Source organism: Pangasianodon hypophthalmus, chromosome 17 (assembly GCF_027358585.1).
Source record: "Pangasianodon hypophthalmus isolate fPanHyp1 chromosome 17, fPanHyp1.pri, whole genome shotgun sequence".
Lineage (NCBI taxonomy): Eukaryota > Metazoa > Chordata > Actinopteri > Siluriformes > Pangasiidae > Pangasianodon > Pangasianodon hypophthalmus.
The window spans coordinates 24,498,999-24,520,378 of record NC_069726.1 but is presented as its reverse complement, the minus strand read 5'-3'; the positions used below and the strand labels follow the sequence as shown (position 1 = coordinate 24,520,378).

General features: G+C 39.1%; 1 long non-coding RNA gene across 1 annotated transcript; it reads left to right on the top strand.

Annotated features, from left to right (window-relative positions):
- The first annotated feature begins 17,237 nt into the window (after positions 1 to 17,237).
- LOC128320818 (uncharacterized) lies at positions 17,238 to 18,689 on the top strand. The gene is made up of 4 exons (XR_008304404.1): positions 17,238 to 17,355; positions 17,489 to 17,557; positions 17,916 to 18,002; positions 18,231 to 18,689. It is a non-coding gene; the product is annotated as an uncharacterized LOC128320818 (long non-coding RNA).
- The last annotated feature ends 2,691 nt before the right edge of the window (positions 18,690 to 21,380 follow it).

Here is a 21,380-nt window from a genome sequence, read left to right as displayed (position 1 = left end):
TCATTTTTTTTGATGACTGAACTGATAAACAGTGAACTGTGGTAATTCAAGTGGACTACAGAACTTGACGTGATCTGTGAGTAAACATTTGAAAGGGACGTTTCATATAAGTGCTCATTCTGAGGTGAGGTTTCTTTGAATGCTTTGTTTTTGTTTGTTGTTTTCAAATGTGATTGTTTGAAGGTGATCATTGGAAACGGTGAGAATTTTTCCAAAGTGGGTTTACAAATTCACAAATTGCAAGTGTTTTCATTTTTTTTTTTTAGTCACATAAGGGATTTGTCGTACTGCAAGTGAAAGGTTTTTTTACGGTGTTGAAGGTGATTGTGTGAATTCAGAAAGACAACACAACGACTGTAGATTCTTTTATTTTCTTTAATTTAATTGATTACTCAAACAGAAGAAATAACTAACCATAAGAAAAAGGAATTTAAAAGAATAAATTCTGTTTAATTCCTTTTACACCTATCTATAGTGTACCTTTTTGTTGAGCTGTCAGGGAGTAGGGGAGTCTCACTTATTTTATTAGATCTGGGGAGGGAGGAGCATATCAGACTGTACTCTCACATATGCAATTTCACTTCAGGAAGCCACCGTGTAACATTACCATACCTGAAGCCTACCCTTGTCAATCAGTAGTGTCCCAACACAATAAGGTAAGAAACCACATACACACGTTAGTGTGTAAAGAGACTAAAAAGCTTGGGGAGCGGGGACCAAGTTCTTTCGTTGTCTTTCGTTGTCTTTCGTTGTCTCAAACTTCCAGGGCAGCCGTAATTCATTTTCCCCTACACAACGGGTTAAAAACCCCCGTTACATTTGGTTTTCACTCCTTCTCTTTTTCGGTCTCCTCTCCTCTCGTCCCTGATCTAGTGTGCCCCTGTCTGGCTGCTCACTTCCTGTCACAGAAGGGTTCTCTGTCCTGCATGAGGTGATTAAAGTGGATGGTGTTATTGAGGGTTTAGATTCAGTTGCCTCATGCATGGCAGAGAAGCACTTCCATGTGGCAGCGGCGTCTCCTCCTCCCTCTGTAGACGCGCCAGACTGGGCTGCAAAAACTGAATTACTTGATTGTACATGGTTTAATTTAAGTAGTTTTAAAGTTTGATATTTCTAAAAACAATGATGATGTTAATGTATTTATCAGAAATAAACAGTGTTGATGTGTTTAATCAGACAACCTACTTTTGATGTCTTGTTTACATTTTCCCACTTCCGGCTTTCCTGCTGTGGGGAGAGCTTGCCTTCAAGCCCCAGCTCTTCAATTATGTATCTAAACAGCCGTAATAAGGTGAAATAAACACACAAAGACACACTTTGTTTAATTATTCTTCATCACCTCTTTTCCAAGCCTGTATTTAGTAAGCATCTCACCGTCACTCACATCAGGAAACACACTGAGAGTTAAACTAACAGCTTCCACAAAAACAGTAATAAAGTTGTGGAAGTGAATGTAAAGGTGATCTATTTTACAGTTTTTGTCGTTGTGAACAGATTTGCTACTTCAACACTCTTAACAGATGCAAACAGACTTGAATTAAATGTGGTTGTTTATGGATAATGTAACTCACTTCCAGCCATCTCTGGAGCTTTTTCGGCTGCAGCCGTTCCTGCTCTCGCCTTCTCATCTCCTCATCAGTCACTGTAAAAACGCAAACATTTAAAATATTTAAGTTTAATATGTCATATAAATTTGTTAGCTTAATCACACGTGTTTCTGTCATGGTGCTTCAAGCAGGATCGTAGGCTCGCTAGTGGATTTTTAAAAATCATTAAACACGTAAAAGTCGTTAGACTCAAACAAACCGTATATAGAATGTCAAATAAAGTTAATAACCACTAACATGAGTAATAATTTTAGAGCCACAACAGCGATAACAAGCTACTTGCATTTGTAGACGAAGTTGGCTGAGAGTTCGTCTGCCATTTTGTTCTAGCTGAGATGCTTCAGAAAATCATTTCCAGTAAAGGAACGTAGTGAGCATCGATGCTCCCTGGTATTTGCAGTGCATTGTGGGATTTTTAGGGAGCGAACGTTCCAGTGCACTGGAAGGATTTTGGGATTGAGACAGTCGAGACATTATGAAGCATTTCCAAACTCAGTAAAATTTCTACACCACTGTGTTACTATTTTCACAAATAGTTTGTGAATACCTAAGAGATGTGACTCTGAGTGTTTATTTCCTCCACAGTCGGATTTCTGCAGCACCACTAGACTGGATTTCTGCAACAGCGGCACCAACAAGAGACCTGCGCTGGAGACTCGTCTGTTTAATGCACCACTCCAAACACCGTTTAAGATGATTGATTGGGAGATGTATGTTCTGCTGTGTAGCAGTTTGAAAACCAGATCAAACCATGTCAGTAATTAATAGGGACAATTTGTATTTTATTGTGCATAAATTTTAAAAGTGTGTATGAAGAGTGGGTTCTTTTTCAGAGTTCACTGATTTGTAGAAGTGATTTTATTGCACTTTATGGTGCCATCCACAGGCACGAGATTGTAAGTCCTGGTTCTTTTAAGGTGCAAAGAAAAATCAGAGTATGAAGACTAAAAATGGAAATACCTTGGCTATGATTTGTGCTGAGGGCATTCAGCCTGATCCAGACAGAAACTTTGCCGTTATATGAGAGATACAGCCGCGTCCGCAGACATTCAGGGAATTGAGGTGTTTCCTAGGTTCCTCTGGCTGTTATCACAGCTTTGTACGTGATTACTCTCGCATCGTCAGGCCTCTAAATGATTTATTGAAGGGGGAGTTTTCTAGCTCGAGGTTAGCACCTTTAGGGGACAGGTGGACTGAACACTGCCAGGAAGACATTCAGCTCATGATGGAGAAACTCACGTCAGCTCCAGTCCTGGGTTTAGCAGACTGTCGGCTTCCTTATGTTTTACACACTGATGCCAGCGCGACAGGTTTGTGCCACTGTTGAGAGTTAGTTTTGATACTGACGAAGGCAGAAATGTATGAAATTTGCTCTTGGTATATTCAGATGATGATGTGCTATATTGGAGTATTTATTCCTTATTGTATTTTGTTTTTTTTCCTGGCATCCCATCTGGGAACAATTGTCCTGCCTCGTGCCCCGTGTTCCCGGGATTGGCTCTGGATCCACCGCGATCCTGATCCTGGATAAAACAGCTGCTGAAGATGATTGAATGAATTAATGCCATGATATCTTCTCTGTAATACAAAATAAAAAATACAGTGATTTATATAGTGAGTGTGTGTTTTGGAATAATTTTGTTGTGATGCTGTTTAGTTCTCTGTGTCAAGCACAACTCAAGGAAAAGATACGCGTCCGTTTTAACAGTTTAAAACCACAGCGTCAGCTTCCAGTAATCACTGAATGATGGATACTTGGGTTTACATCAGCTGCATATTGTCTTCACTGGGAGCCCGTTAGAAGAAAAACAAAGAGTTTAGTTTTCTGTAAATGCGTTTCATAATAAAATAAGGTGATCATATCGCCGTGTGTGTCACAAACATGAAATGCAGGAAAATAAAGCAGATAGAAACGTGCTGGTGCTGTTAATGTATAGCTTCTCGCATGTTTTATCATAGAAGAGACAATTTGTTACAGCCCACATCCTGAGAAACACTATGAGTAGGATTAAACTATGTTTAAAACACCTTTTAGATCAGTAGGCTGTAAAAGTAGTGGGAAAGTCCAAAACATGTTACGCCTACTTATCATGAGGAGAGGTTTCTCTCTGGATCTGGACACACGGCACTCGAATATTATCGATCTATAAGACAGAGACATTGTGTTTTCTTGAAAGGTTTAGGAACATAAAATTTTTTAGTGTGAAAAACAAGTTAATATTGCATATTCATTCTTCAGTACACGAGTGAAAACTATTAAAAACTCCAGATGTGTTTGTGTGTAAGATGAGAAGGGAGTGAAAATGTGTGGCAGTGATTTTGTATATCGGTCAGATCTATTTGTAAATACAGATGTAACTACTAAAATGGCAAAAAAGCTAAAATTAGTGTGTAAAATAGATTATTAAATACACTATTGCACAACTGAAATGTGTACATATGAAAATTGGCTTGTTTTTGTGGAGGCAGAACCCAAAGTGGAATTTAGTGACGGAATTTTTCTACATTATGACGTCATAATGGTGAGCTGCATTTTTCAGTCACACTGACCGTTCACTTCAGACCACGTTAAGCCACTGAAGAGGATCGCAGCAAAAGACACTGAAGAGGATCGCAGCATTTCTACTGGAGACAAATCTGTTACTGACTTTTTTTCGACCACACGAGAGAGATAACCAAGCTAATGGATATCTTTGTGGATGCCACTGAGACGACCACCAGCCAGAATCTGAGTGAGTAAATGTACAAAATGAACAAAGAACCAAATAGAAAAGCACAAAGTTGAGTAACTGTTGATATTATTGTTAATATAATATTGTTAATATATTGTTAATAATGTGTTGTTGATATTAATGTTAAAACAGCAGTTTAAGAAGCTCAACACTGACTTCTAAACATCATGTCTTAACACTTCATAGTGCCCCAGATATACTACTCATTTACTGATTACTGACTATTTTCTTAACACAATAAGGTTGTAAATGTCGACTTTAATAATATTTAATAAAAAATAAATAATAATAATTTAAGTTTTAATAAATAAAAGCTCTTGTTTCAGGAGAAAAGATGAGCCAGAGGACAAGAGCTAAGGCTGAAGCTGAGGCTCAGGAACTGATGGCCAGTTTCTTCGAGGATCTTGAAGCAAATGACAAACAACTGAGTGAGTAAAGACCTGATATGGAAAACTGACAATGTTACCGAGATAAATGCTGAAGGTGCTGAAGACAGAATCTGAAGCTGAAGCCCTTAACATTCGTATTACAGGAGAACAGATCCGCACTAAGGCCGTTAGGGTACTGATGGGGATTTTCATCTACGACCCTGAGACCAATGACCCCTCAATCAGTGAGTTATTATTGTATGGAGAATGATAGGAGGAATAAGAATAATGAGAAGGAAAGTCAATAACATGAAAATGTCACCACTTAATGAAATATACAAATAATATTTTATAAAACAGAGGTCCTGAAAGAGGTGGATGCTGGAGCAGAGGAAGAGGATGAAGCCATCAGTCAGGTCTTGGATGAGGAAGAGGGAACAATCGACCTGCCACTGGGTGAAGAAAAAAATATAATCTCAGAATAATTTCAGACAAAATGAAAAAAACCCTGATATTAATGTTTCTGTGGTAATTAACACCGGTAACTCATATTAATAAAAATAATACTGCATATCTACTAACCCTATATTCTTAACAAGATGATAAAATATTTTAAATATTTGAACTTTAAAACACTGATATACCTCTTTAACTGTAAAAGAAATGTCACACAATCCCTCCAAATGACTCCTCAAATAAACCAATAAATAAATAAAAGCTGAGGCTGCAGTACAGCTAGTGGACGTTAAACTGGATGAGACTATAAGTCACTTAAAAAAACATTATAAGTGAAATTGTAATTATGAAAATGTAAGTTCACTAAAACTGGCAATAATAATAATATTTATGATTGTGACATTATACATAGAAGCTGAAGCTGAAGCTGATGCCGAGGTTGAAGCTGAGGTTGATGCTGATGAAAAAAGAAAGGCAGAAGACGCTGAAATACAGAACAGCACATCTCTGGGTGAGTGCAATAATAACAATAATAATAATAATAATAATAATAATTGTGACATTGTACTTTATATTATTATTATACATTTTCTAATGATGTAGTAAACTTGAATAATACAGAGAAGCCTGCTGAAAACACCAGGAATGGGAAGGAGAAAAAGAAAAGGAGCAGGAGAGGAACACGAGGGAAAGGAAGGAAAATAAATTACAAAAAGTTCCAGGACAACAAAGCAGGTATTAATATTAATATTATGTCATGATGTCAGTAATGTACCTGGAGAACTGCTGATATTAAATTAAATGAGAAACTGAAGTGAAACACTTTATCTGCCTCAATTAATACAATCTAAACATTATATCAAGTTTTAATTGTGAATCCTGCTTACAGCAGGTTATGGTCGCTGAACTGCTGGATGTCCAGGTGGTGCTCCGAAAACAATGTGGGCTTTATAGATAATTGGACTAACTTTGAGGGCAAGGCTGGCCTGTTAGGGCGGGACGGTGTCCATCCCACTCGGGAAGGTGCTGCTCTCATTTCTTGCAGCATAGCACATAGTCTCAGAACAGGCCTAGTTAATCGGTGACAATCCAGGGCTAAGGCCAGGGAGCAGACAAGCAGGCTAAACCGACCGTCTGCTAGCTGCACTGAGTCGTCACTTAGGTTCCACCGTATTGAGACTGTGTCTGTTCCCCGAGCTAAACAAAATTATAGACATACTCAGACAGTTTGTTTTAGTAATCTAATTAACATAAAATTAAACCATACCGAATGCATAGCCAGCACCGTTGATCTGAAGCTAGGACTGTTGAATATTAGATCTCTTACGTCTAAAGCGCTTATTGTTAATGAAACCATTACTGATCAGGAGTTTGATGTACTGTGTTTAACAGAAACGTGGATTAAACCAAACGAGTTTGTAGCATTAAATGAAGCTAGTCCTCCCGGGTACAGTTACATACATCAGCCCCGTCTAACTGGCAAAGGAGGAGGCGTCGCAGTCATTTATAATGATAATCTAGCCGTCACACAAAAACCTAGTCATAAATTCAACGCATTTGAAGTTCTTTATTCTAACATAACATACGTAGCCACTAAAAATAAGTCTACCCAGGTGATTCCAGTAATTATTATTTACAGACCCCCAGGGCCATATTCTGAATTCCTGTGTGAATTTGCGGATTTCATCTCTAACCTGGTTGTTTCTTTAGACAAGGCATTAATTGTTGGAGACTTTAATATTCATTTTGATAATCCAGATGACCCTCTGAGAACAGCAGTTGTGTCCATTCTAGATTCTGTAGGGGTTAATCAGAATGTAATAGGACCCACCCATAGTGGTGGTCACACTCTTGATTTAATACTAACATTCGGATTAAATATAGAAAATATAGTCTCATGTCCACAGTCTGAAGCTATCTCAGATCATTACCTCATCTCATTTAAAATGTGTATTAATCATAGTATATGCACCTTGCCACGTCACCATGTCAAACGTACGTTCACGTCAACAACTGCACAAAGTTTTATCAGTAATCTCCCAGATTTATCAACCATGATTGGATCACCGTCTGATCCCGAACAACTTGACCAGGCAACTGAATGTTTAGAATCAACGTTCTGCAACTCGCTAGATAAGGTAGCTCCACTTAAAAGAAAAATAATTAGGGAGAAAAAGCTAGCACCCTGGTATAGCGATCACACACGAACTTTAAAACAGACCACTCGAAAACTAGAACGTAAATGGCGTCAAACTAACTTGGTAGTATTTCAAATAGCATGGAAGGAGAGCCTATTGAGCTATAAGAAAGCTCTTAGTGCTGCTAGATCAATGTATCTCTCCACCCTAATTGAAGATAACAGAAATAATCCTAGATTCTTATTTAATACTGTAGCAAAATTAACTAGGAATAAGACCACAATAGAAACACGCACACAATCATTATATAGCAGCGATGACTTCATGAATTTTTTCAATGGTAAAATTGAAAATATCAGGCTAGAAATTCAGACTATTAATTTAAAACCGGACAGTTCTATAACTAACCCTGTAGATGATAATATGATAATATTAGATAAACAACTACAACGCTTTAGTCCCCTTGAAGAGACTGAACTAATTTCACTAATTTCATCATCAAAATCATCAACCTGTATGCTAGATCCTTTACCTACTTGTTTCCTCAAACAGATAATTCCTGAAACAATCAAACCTCTTTTAAAGATAATCAATTCTTCCCTTAGCATTGGCTATGTACCTAAATCTTTTAAATTAGCAGTTATCAAGCCCCTGATTAAAAAACCTGACCTCAATCCCTGTCAACTGTCCAACTACAGGCCAATATCAAACCTCCCCTTTATTTCCAAGGTCCTTGAAAAGGTTGTAGCACAGCAGCTATGCTCATACTTACATAGGAATAACATTCATGAAATGTATCAGTCAGGATTTAGGCCTCATCATAGCACAGAGACAGCACTGGTAAAAGTTGTAAATGACTTACTACTGGCCTCTGATCAGGGTTGTGTCTCCTTGCTGGTGCTGCTTGACCTTAGTGCAGCTTTTGATACCATTGATCATGCTATTCTCCTCAATAGACTAGAAAATGTAGTAGGCATTAAGGGAACAGCCCTTTCCTGGCTCAGGTCTTATTTGACTGATCGTTATCAGTTTGTAAACGTAAATGGTGACTTCTCTTCTCATGCTAAGGTAAAGTTTGGTGTTCCGCAAGGCTCTGTTTTAGGCCCACTGCTCTTTTCTTTATATATGCTACCTCTGGGCAAAATTATTCGTAAGCATGGTATTAGCTTCCACTGTTACGCTGATGACACACAGTTGTATGTTTCAGCAAAGCCAGATGACAGACACCAGCTTAATAAAGTTGAGGAATGTGTAAAAGACATTAGAAACTGGATGCTTATTAACTTTCTCTTACTTAATTCTGACAAGACAGAAGTACTTGTACTAGGACCACATGCAGCTAGAAGTAAGCTTTCTGATTACATAATAACTCTGGATGACCTTTCTGTTTCATCATGTGCAGCAGTAAAAGACCTTGGTGTGATTATCGACTCTAGTCTTTCTTTTGAAGCTCATGTAGATAATATAACTAGGATTGCTTTCTTTCATCTCAGAAATATTGCTAAAATAAGAAATATATTGTCGCTACACGATGCAGAAAAATTAGTTCATGCTTTTGTTACCTCTAGGTTGGATTATTGTAATGCCTTACTGTCTGGATGTTCCAGTAGATGCATAAACAAGCTCCAGTTAGTCCAGAATGCAGCAGCGAGAGTCCTTACTAGAACCAGAAGATATGACCACATCACCCCTATCTTATCCACACTGCATTGGCTCCCAATCAAATTTCGTATTGATTATAAAATACTACTATTGACCTATAAAGCACTAAATGGTCTCGCGCCACAGTACCTGAGCGAACTTTTGGTCTTTTATGATCCGTCACGCCTACTCAGATCAAAAGATGCAGGCTATTTGTTGGTACCTCGAATAATGCGGGCTACAGCTGGGGGTAGAGCTTTCTCATACAAAGCCCCACAGTTATGGAACAGCCTTCCACTTAGTGTTCGGGGCTCAGACACAGTCTCAGTGTTTAAGTCTAGGCTGAAAACATATTTGTTTAGTCAAGCCTTTTGTGAATAGTTTTCTTAGGTACAGGGGCAGGTCTGGAGGGTTTCACAGGCATAGAGTGTTGTGGTGAAATGGGATGTTTGGATGCTGTCGCCCCCCCACTCTCACACGTTCACTCAGGTTTGTCGACGGTGGAGTGGCTGGCTGCCTTATGTCCCAGGGTGCCCTCATGTCTGTGTTAGCTTCTGGCTCTCCCTTTCAGTTATGCTGTCATAGCTAGTCTTGCCGGAGTCCCTGCTTGCACTCTGCATGCAAAGTACATCGTGCTTAACCATTAGAGGACAAAAGCTCACCTAACAATCTCTTCCTTTCTCTCCATCTCTCTCTCTCCCTCACTCTCTGTCGAGCTACACATGCTACTTCTGAGATGCCAATGATGCCAGTGATCCTGACCCCTTCTGCTCCTCCTCGCTGCCTGACCCATCCTGATGCCCTACTTCTGGTTGGAGTTCTCATCGGTTGAGTTCGCTCGCTGCTGCTGGGGGTGGCCCCATATGGACTGCCTGAAGAACTGTTTGGATTGCTGGGGATGGTGCCACCTGGGGGCTGTGGAGATGGCTTGGGGATCACATATGGGGAGCTGTACTGTAATGGCTTGGGACTGCGATTGCTGTAGTGGCTTTGGGGCTGCAGTTGCCACGAGCAGCTTCGTACTCAGGACTCCATCAGTGGACAGTGGATAGATTTTAACCAGCCGGACCTCTTGCAAATACTGCGATGAATTTATTGGTTGCACAATTGCACTATTTGTCCATATAGTACACAATAGAAGGGATTTATTTATAATTGCACTATCCGTTGCACCCAGATGAGGATGGGTTCCCTTTTGAGCCTGGTTCCTCTCAAGGTTTCTTCCTCATATCATCTCGGGGAGTTTTTCCTTGCCACCGTCGCCACTGGCTTGCTCATTAGGGATAAATTCACAGTGATAAATTTAAATATTTACAATATATTTTTGTGAATCCATTTATTTCTGTAAAGCTGCTTTGTGACAATGTCCATTGTTAAAAGCGCTATACAAATAAAATTGAATTGAATTGAATTGAATCCTGTGACTTTTCTTTCAGAAGAAGACGAGGCTGAAGCAGAGAGTAAAGCTGTTGCTGAAGCTGCTGTTGAAGATAAGGTTGAAGCTGATGCTGAAGCTGAGTCTAAAACTGAGATTGAAACTGAGGCTGAAGCCGAGGCTGGGGTTGAAGCTGGCGCTGGGGTTGAAACTGAAACTGAAGCTGAGGATGAGGCTGACGCTGAAGCGGAGTTTGAGGCTGAGGCTGAAGCTGCGGTTGAGGCTGAAGCTGAGTTTGAGGCTGAGGCTGAAGCCGAGGTTGAAGCTAATCCTGAGGATGAAGCTGAGGTTGAAGCTGACCATGAAAAAAGAAAGGAAGAAGACACTGAAACGGAGAACATCACATCTCTGGGTGAGTAGGAGCAATCACTCACACAGATACAATAATATTATAGTAACAATAATAATATTATTATTGTGACATTATACATTATTTTCTAATGATGTAGTAAACTTGAATAATACAGAGAAGCCTGCTGAAAACACCGGGAATGGAAAGGAGAAAAAGAAAAGGACCAGGAGAGGAACACGAGGCAAAGGAAGGAAGATAAATTACAAAAAGTTCCAAGACAACAAAGCAGGTATTAATATTAATATCATGTCATGATGTCAGTAATGTACCTGGAGAACTGCTGATATTAAATTAAATATAGACTCATGGACAGTTTTTTCCCTTCAGCTGTACTGATGCTGAACTCTGCTTCTAAGCGTTAACTGCCAGGCTCCACCTAATAACTAAACATTAGCATCAGACACCACTGTTATCTGGAATTATTTGCAAGTACTTGCACTTTACTGCACTATCTGTCATCATTATTACTATTACTTATATCAGACTGTTATTTGCACATTATTGCTATTTGCACATCTGCATTTTTATCCGCTGTATGTGTCCACTGCATCATATTGCATGCATCATGCTGCTTACCTCCACCTGTATACTGTTTATCTCAACTAACTGCACCAGAATTCTTATTTATTCCATTTAACTTGATTGCCATTTGCATTACTGGTTATGCATCATATTGTTTACCTTTACCTCTACACTGTACACTGTTAACTTACTGCACCATGACCTTGTTACCTCATTTTACCTTATTTGTTATTTGCACTACTGGTTGGATGCTGACTGCATTTCGTCATCTCTGTACTCGTACTCTGACAATGACAATAAAGTTGAACCTAACCTAAATGAGGAACTGAAGTGAAACACTTTATCTGCCTCAATTAATACAATCTAAACATTATATCAAGATTTAATTGGGAATCATGTGACATTTTTTTCTTTCAGAAGAAGATGAAGCTGAACCTGAAGCTGTAGTGGAGGCTGAAGCTGAACCTGAACCTGAAGCTGAACCTGAAGCTGTAGTGGAGGCTGAAGCTGACGCTGAACCTGAGGTTGAAGCTGAACCTGAAGCTTTAGTGGAGGGTGAAACTGACACTGAACCTGAAGCTGTAGTGGAGGCTGAAGCTGAACCTGAACCTGAAGCTGAAGCTGTAGTTGATGCTGAACCTAAAGCTGAACCTGAAGCTGAACCTGAGCTTGAACCTGAACCTGAAGCTGAAGCTGAACCTGAAGCTGTAGTGGAGGCTGAAGCTGAAGCTGAACCTGAAGCTGAAGCTGAAGCTGAAGCTGCAGCTGCTGCTGAAGAAAGAAAGCAGGAAGACAGTGAAACAGAGAACAGCACATCTCTGGGTGAGTAGGAGCAATCACTCACACTGATATACCTCTTTAACTGTAAAATAAATCTCACACAATCCCTTCAAACATCAACTACTCAAAGACATAAGTAAGTAAACAAACAAAAAATGAATACAAATGAATAAAAAAAACACTGCATTCATCTTTCACTGATAATAAGTATTATTAATAACCAGTAAGTGTGAAAGTATTGTTTAAGACTGTGACATTGTTCATTTATTATTTTCTAATGATGTAGTAAACACCAACGAGACGGACGAGCCTGCTGAAAGCACCAGGAAAGGAGACGAGAAAAAGAAAAGGACCAGGAGAGGAACACGAGGCAGAGGCAGAAAGATCAATTACAGAAAGTTCCAGGACAACAAAGCAGGTATTAATATTAATATCATGTGATGGTGTCAGTAATGTACCTGCTGATATTAGTTCAGTTCTTGTGGTTCACTGGTATTCGTGCTGTTAGAAAACTGACAATATTAACTTATTCAGAAACAGAGAAGCTGAAAGAGGTGGATGATGGAGCGGAGGCTGAAGCCATCAGTGAACTGATGAACGTCCTCCTGGATGAGACGGAGGAATCCAATGGCCAGTCTCTGGGTGAGCAAAAAATATAATCTCAGAATAATTTCAGACAAAATGCAAAACAGTTATATCTATATCAACCGTCTATTCTTAACAAGATGCTGTAATGCTCAAAATATTTGAAGTTAAACTAGAGTTAGAAAATGTTAAGTTTTAAATCGAAATGTTTTTGTTTCAGCAGGAGAAAGTGGGGAGATCGTGATGAGTGCCGACGCTGAAGCTGAGGCTGAAGCCTTTAATGATTTCCTGACCGTCCTCCTGGAGGAGATAAGCGACGAGATCAACCTGCCTCTGGGTGAGTAAAGAAATTAACTTCCAGTGAGGAAATAGCATTTGTGTTACACGTTTAAATACCCTTTACACTGATAAAGTGCTGTACAGATTTACACAACCAGAGTTAATGTGCAATAAAGACGGGCTGCGCCCATGAAGAGCTTTAAAAACAAAGGATAAAACCTGAATATTGCAATATTAAATTACAATATTTAAAACAGGGATGCTGAAAGAGGTGGATGATGGGGCGGAGGCTGAAGCCATCAACCAGCTCCTGAACGTCCTCCTGGATCAGTCAGGGGAAATGATTGACCTGCCTCTCGGTAAGTAAAGAAAATAAATTATAATATGCCTAAATTTCAATTACAACATTAATTACCATTCACATGACAAAGTGATGTACAGATTTGCAAAAGAAAATCATACAAACTTACGCTAAATTAAATGAAATGTGAGAAAATAAAGGAAACTGAAATGCTACAAAAGAACCATCAAGAAAATTTGATGTGCTGTGTTAGAGAGCTCTGATTTTACTGTTAGAAAACTGAGAATATTAATATATTGTAAAACAGGGATGCTGAAGGAGGTGGATGATGGGGCGGAGGCTGAAGCCATCAACCAGCTCCAGAACGTCCTCCTGGAAGAGACAGAAGAAAAGATCGACCTGCCGCTGGGTGAGCAAAGAACATAAATTATAAAATGCCAAAATTATTTGAAGTGCTGTGTTAGAGAGCTCTGATTTTGCTGTTAGAAAATTGAAAATATTCATTAATTTATTCAAAAACAGGGATGCTGAAGGAGGTGGATGATGGGGCGGAGGCTGAAGCCATCAGCCAGCTCCAGAAAGTCCTCCTGGATCAGGCAGGGGAAACATCTGGCCAGTCTCTGGGTGAGTAAAAAATAAATAAATAAATCATAATATGCATTAAATACAATTTACACTGACAATCTGATGTGAGGATTTGCAAAAGAAAATCATACAAACTTACATTAAATGAAATGAAATAAAAGAAAATAAAGGAAACTGAAATGCTATAAACTAACATAAAGAAAATTTGATGTGCTGTGTTAGAGAGCTCTGATTTTACTGTTAGAAAACTGAGAATATTAATTTATTGTAAAACAGGGATGCCGAAGGAGGTGGATGATGGGACGGAGGCTGAAGCCATCAGCCAGCTCCAGAACGTCCTCCTGGAAGATACAGGAGAAAAGAATGACCTGCCTCTGGGTGAGCAAAGAACATAAATTATAAAATGCCAAAATTATTTGATGTGCTGTGTTAGAGAGCTCTGATTTTGCTGTTACAAAACTGAGAATATTAATTTATTTAAAAACAGGGATGCTGAAGGAGGTGGATGATGGGGCGGAGGCTGAAGCCATCAACCAGCTCCAGTACGTCCTCCTGGATCAGGCAGGGGAAACTTCTGGCCAGTGTCTGGGTGAGTAAAAAAATAAATAAATAAATTTTAATGTGCTAATAATATTTAAATTACAACATTAAATACAATTTACACTGACAATCTGATGTGAGGATTTGCAAAAGGAAATCATACAAACTTACATTAAATGAAATGAGAGAAAATAAAGGAAAATGAAATGCTACAAATTGGCCTAAAGAAATTTTGATGTGCTGTGTTAGAGAGCTCTGATTTTGCTGTTAGAAAACTGAGAATATTAATTAATTTTACAAAAACAGGGATGCTGAAGGAGGTGGATGATGGGGCGGAGGCTGAAGCCATCAACCAGCTCCAGAACGTCCTCATGGAAGAGACAGAAGAAAAGATCGACCTGCCGCTGGGTGAGCAAAGAACATAAATTATAAAATGCCAAAATTATTTGATGTGCTGTGTTAGAGAGCTCTGATTTTACTGTTAGAAAACTGAGAATATTAATTTATTGTAAAACAGGGATGCCGAAGGAGGTGGATGATGGGGCGGAGGCTGAAGCCATCAACCAGCTCCAGAACGTCCTCCTGGAAGAGACAGGAGAAAAGATCGACCTGCTGCTGGGTGAGCAAAGAACATAAATTATAAAATGCCAAAATTATTTGATGTGCTGTGTTAGAGAGCTCTGATTTTGCTATTAGAAAACTGAGAATATTAATTTATTGTAAAACAGGGATGCTGAAGGAGGTGGATGATGGGGCGGAGGCTGAAGCCATCAACCAGCTCCAGAACGTCCTCCTGGATCAGGCAGGGGAAACTTCTGGCCAGTCTCTGGGTGAGTAAAAAATAAATAAATAAATAATAATATGCTAATAATATTTAAAGTACAAAGTTAAATACAATTCACACTGAAAAGGGACTGAAAAAAGATTTGAAAAAATAAATGATAAAATCTTCAAATAAAATGAACTGCAAACGAATAAAGGAAAATTCTACAAAAAAATACATTAAATTTGAAGTGCTGTGTTAGAGAGCTCTGATTTTAATGTTAGAAAATTCAGAATATTAATTTATTTTTCAAAAACAGCCAGCTCCAGAACGTCCTCTGTTAGAAAACTGAAAATATTCATTAATTTATTCAAAAACAGGGATGCTGAAGGAGGTGGATGATGGGGCAGAGGCTGAAGCCATCAGCCAGCTACAGAACATCCTCCTGGATCAGGCAGGGGAAACATCTGTCCAGTCTCTGGGTGAGTAAAGAACATAAATAATGCCAAAAATATTTCAATTACAACATTAAATACAATTTGATGTGAGGATTTGCAAAAGGAAATCATACAAACTTACATTAAATGAAATGAAAGAAAATAAAGGAAACTGAAATGCTACAAAAGAACCATCAAGAAATTTTGATGTGCTGTGTTAGAGAGCTCTGATTTTAATGTTAGAAAACTGAGAATATTAATTTATTTTTCAAAAACAGGGATGCTGAAGGAGGTGGATGATGGGGCGGAGGCTGAAGCCATCAACCAGCTCCAGAACGTCCTCCTGGATCAGGCAGGGGAAACTTCTGGCCAGTCTCTGGGTGAGTAAAAAAATATAATCTCAAAATAATTTCAGACAAAATGCAAAACAATAACTGAAAAAAGCCTCATATTAATGTTGCCGTGGTGATGAACACAGTTAACTCGTATTAATAACACATAATACTCCATAGCTACTAACCCTCTATTCTTAACAAGATGCTATAATGTTCAAAATATTTGAACTTAAACTAAAGTTAGAAAATGTTAAGTTTTAAATTGAAATGTTTTTGTTTCAGCAGGAGAAAGTGGGGAGATCGTGATGAGTGCCGACGCTGAAGCTGAGGATGAAGCCTTTAATGATTTCCTGACCGTCCTCCTGGAGGAGATAAGCGACGAGATCAACCTGCCTCTGGGTGAGTAAAGAAATTAACTTCCAGTGAGGAAATAGCATTTGTGTTACACATTTAAAGATAAATTGATAAAGTGCTCTATAATAATGTAAGAAATTTTTTAAATAAAAGCCCAACTGATATTGATTGAAGGTCAATCAGCTCAGCAACGGCTTCCATTAATACTGGAATTAATGCATAGTTCTCCATATCTACTACTCATATATCACTTCTTAAGTACTGAAACACTAAACAGAAACACTGGAAAAGATCGTTGTATTTAATAGGGTTTTGTGGATTAAATGAATTTTGAGTTCCTAGAGCATTAAAGAGCTTTTACCTGAATGAAGCAGGTATTAATATTAATAATATTAATTCATGATGTCAGTAATGTACCTGGAGAACTGCTGATATTAACTTAAATTAAGTGAGGAACTGAAGTGAAACACTTTATCTGCCTCAAATAATACAATCTAATCATGTGATTTTTTTTTTCAGAAGAAGTTAAGGCTAAAGCTGTTATTGAAGGTGAAGCTGAAGTTGAGGCAGAAGGTGAAGTTGAAGCTGAAATTGAGGCTGAAAGTGAAGCTGAAGGTGAAACTAAAGGTCAAGCTGAAGTTGAGGCTGAAGGTGAAGCTGAAGTTGAGGCTGAAGCTAAAGGTGAAGCTGAAGGAGTTGTTGAAGAAGGAAAGCTGGACGACACTCAAACAGAGAACAGCACATCTCTGGGTGAGTAGGAGCAATCACTAAACATCAACTACTCAAAGAAATAAGTGCATAAACAAAGAAACAAACAAATAAAAAAGTAGGTAAGTAAGTAAATAAGTAAATAAATTGTAGCTGAGGCTGCAGTACAGCTAGTGGACGTTATACTGGCTGAGACTATACTCGTAATTTGTAAAAACATTTATAAGTGAAAATTGTAATAATGAAAATGTAAGTTCAATTAAAGTGGCAATAATGATATTATTAATAATTGTGACATTATAAATTATCAGAGAGCAATAATACAGAGAAGCCTGAAAACACCGGGAATGGAAACGCAAAAAAGAAAAGGAGCAGGAGAGGAACACGAGGCAAAGGAAGGAAGATCAATTACAAAAAGTTCCAGGACAATAAAGCAGGTATTAATATTAATATCATGTCATGATGTCAGTAATGTACCTGAAGAACTGCTGATATTAGTTCAGTTTGTGTTAAATGGCGAATCTAAACTTTATATCATGTTTTAATTGTGAATCGTGTGACTTTTGTCAGGACGATCTGCAGCTGAGGCCGTAGAAAGACCACCAGAAGATGCAGAAACAGAGAACAGCACACCTCTGGGTGAGAAGGAACAATCAGTCCCCCTTACACACCTCTTTAAATTCCACAGAATCCCTCCGACCATCAAATCCTCTGATATTAGGCTCATTATTCAAATGTGTACAATAATATTTTGCCTGTTTATTGCAGCCAAGTTCTTTTTATTCCTGAAATTTCACCCTGAGCTTTTTATTCCTGAAATTCCAAGATTATAATACACATCTGGACAGCTGTTCATGTTTATGCTCCTGAGTATGCCATGAAAATGAGCGTTCCATATTACGATTACGATAATAAAATAGACAAATACTGAATGGTGGTAATAATAATAATAACATTGTTTAAGATTGTGACATTATTCTTACATTATTTCCTAAAGATGAAGTAAAGGCAAAGAAGAAGGTCAGGAGAGGAACACGAGGAAGAGGGAGAAAAATCAACTACAAGAAAGTTGAGGACAAAGAAGGTAATCATGAGAAATAGATAAAAGCACCAACAGACACAAGCAGCCAACAAGGACACGCTATTCATAGTTAATACCCTTTATGTTAATCCATCCAAGTGTTCCACGCGTTAATCTAATTTACCTCAGCGTAAAACTTTACTAGCTGAGTACTGCGGTCTGTGTTGCGTAACTCCTGCTGAATTCTGGGAAAAAAGCTTGCACAGTGATTTCTCTAATTCCGTCCCACAGCTGAACAGAATGGAGGGAGGAAAGAGCTGACTGACGCCAAAGCATCAAGAGACCAGCGTGAACGTCAGACAGAAAGAAAGCCGCAGACACACACACGTGTGTGGACACGCCGTGACCGAGCCTGTGAGTCAGGGTGGAGAGGACCTGCTCACTGCGACCAGAGAGACAGGAGAGTCCCGAGAAGATCAGCTCAAGAGACGCCATCACAAGCTGGAGCCTGATCAATTAAACACACACACACACACACACCAAGCCCCCATCCTCTCCTTAAGCCTAACCCTACCACCCCCCTATTCCACAAACCCCCAAATAATTATTAACATTATATTTAAAAAATGAATAAAAACCCTTTATACTTTACACTTTACTTTTGTCTGCTTTCTATGAGCAGTAATTATTTCTGCACATGCACTGAGTAGTCTAATAGGCAAGTGTCCAGTTTTAAGCTGATATTCCATGTGTGCAGCTTCACTGTAGACTGTGTGCTGGGTGACTGAGGTCTCAGACGATTCTGTGAGCTTTTCTCAGGCACCTTAACCGCTACATGTGCTGTGTGTTTGGGATTTTGTAGCCTGTGATGAGTTCTGCTCTTCTCGCCAAATCTCTGGAAACCAGGCTGAAGCTGACACTAAAATCACACAAACAACTCACAGAACACTGTGCAGAAAAATGGGGAAAATATATATATATATATATGCTCATTTCATGTGCCATCAGAAACATCAGAAATGCATGTGAAAATATATTTCAAGACAAGTGGGTTTTTATTGTCATTCCTCTATACAGCTTGTACACATTGTGTGAGACGAGTGCAGGACAAAGAACACACAGAACAGCACAGTAAATACACAGGACTGTAAACTGTACACTATTTAGTACATCTGTAGCAGTTGTAACGGAGTTACTTTGGTTGTATTATTTTCACTCAAAATCCCCCTTTTCTATTGGATATAAATGTAATTTTGCTTATTCGATATGGTTGTATATATTATTGTTTTGAGTTAAGATGTATATGATTTTCAAGATTTGTTCAGGAAGTGCATTGTCACTTTAAGAGTATATGCTTGTTCGCGCGCGTGCAGAAAGTTGTCTCGTAGTTCATCGAGGCATTAAACGGTGTTGTTTAATGGAGAGAGTCACAGAATTCATGTTTTCAACATATTTCCCATTTATGCAGAAAATAAAGACAGTGCCAAGTAGTGAGAGGTCTGATGCTTCTTTATTGAGTGACATCAACACAACGCAGAGTGGGTTCTTCTTACGTGGGACCCGTTACAATGGTGCCGTGTCCTTTTATGGATTCATCTAAGGATCGACGTCTGTTCGTTCGCCGTGGGAAGCTGCAGTGACTGGGTTTAGGTATTTTCTCAAGGACTGAAGGACTGTCTCATATGAAGTAAAGTGGACTATATATTTTTTTCTTCTTTCTTTTCTTTTCTTTTTCTTTCCTCAGAAGACACACCATCAATTCGAATTCAGACTTTCAACCAATTGACTGATTACTGTTATCAGCTTATGCTGCTCGGGACAATAGTTCTGTTTGTTTATTGTTCTAAAGCTCAAGTTAATTGATTACAATTCAGAAATATGGCAGAGGGTGTTTGTAACTTTGTTGAAGAGGTGAACGACAATGAGATGTTTGACCAAAGTAGCCAGTTTGGTAGGGGAAGGGGTCTTTTCAGAATACCTTCTGAACTTAGGTTGCCAGGGTCTGCTAGCAGGGCATTCGAAACACCCGTTCTGACTTCCACAAGATATGTTGGCAGGTCCAGTTAACCAAAATCCATATTTGAGTTTACTCATCAATGAAATAGCTGAGAAATTGGGACAGTCCATTACTGCTCAGCTACGATCTGACAGAAGTACACACTGTAGTAATTCTGAACAGTCAACTGAGATGACACTGTCTAATGTCAAACTAGTGATGCAATCAGATGTAAAAGAGCCACCAATATTCAGGGGTGATGGCTGAGATAAACTCACTGTACAAGAGTGGGAAAATCTCATGACTCTGTATCTGAGAAAACGTGCTATCCCAATTCATGAACAGTCGCAAGAAATACTGGATAGGCTAATGGGGAAAGCAGGTGATGTAGTGAGAATTAAATTGCGTAATTACACATCTGTTGACTACACCAATAACCCGCACTTGATTTTTGACATTTTGAAACAGCATTTCAGCACAATCACCTACTCTAGCATGCCTCTAGCCGATTTTTACAATACCTCACCAATGGAGAATTGGATCAGGCTGAACAAGACGATGGATGTCGCGAAGGAATGCTTGGAGAGACGAGGTCGGCGCATTTGTGATCCGAGTCATGAGATCAGTATGATGTTTATTAAACATTGCCCAGATCAGTCTCTTTCTAATGTCTTCAAATTCAAATCAGCAGAGAAATGGTCAGCCTGTGAAATACAGGAGAGACTTGATGAACATATGCAATAGAGGAAAGCTCGGACCTTCGCTAATTCACACAGCTTGAATACAACAGAGCGTAGAGTTTGCACTCAGAGCCCAAATGTTGTTGAGACGTCTGCACCCAACCCCGCCTTGTCTGTTCCATCTTCTCCCGTAACGCAGTCTGGCCGTGACACTGACTGCATGAAAAGTCTAGTGAGTCTATTGGACCGTCTTGTCACTCAGCAGACCCAATTCCAAGCTAGCCCTCGTCATCAAGCTACTACATTCCCGACTTACCGCAAACCATGCAGGGTTTGTAGATCTTTGGATCATTCAACAGTGTCTCATTGTAGACAGGATAACAGATGCCTGAAGTGCTTAACTCCTGGCCATTGGAAAAAGGACTGCCCTCAGCGAGCCTATCGTCACCAACATCATTTGAACAGTGATGCTAGCAGACCACCACACCAGTTAAACTAGACAGCCCATATCATGGAAGGGGTGATGTGGGTGTGGATACTAAATCCCTTCGTGGAGAGTGCAATCCTGCTCAGCTATATGAGGGGAACTGTAATAGTGTTACAATCCAGTTGTACAATCCAGTCAAAAAAGTTGAAGCTTTTAGTAGCATTTTCTATGTCCCTGTTCGTGTCAATGGCCATGTTCAACTTAACGGAATGCTTGATTCAGGTTCTATGGCATGTACAATCAGTAAAAATGCTGAAGCAAAAATTGGATCTGCTGGC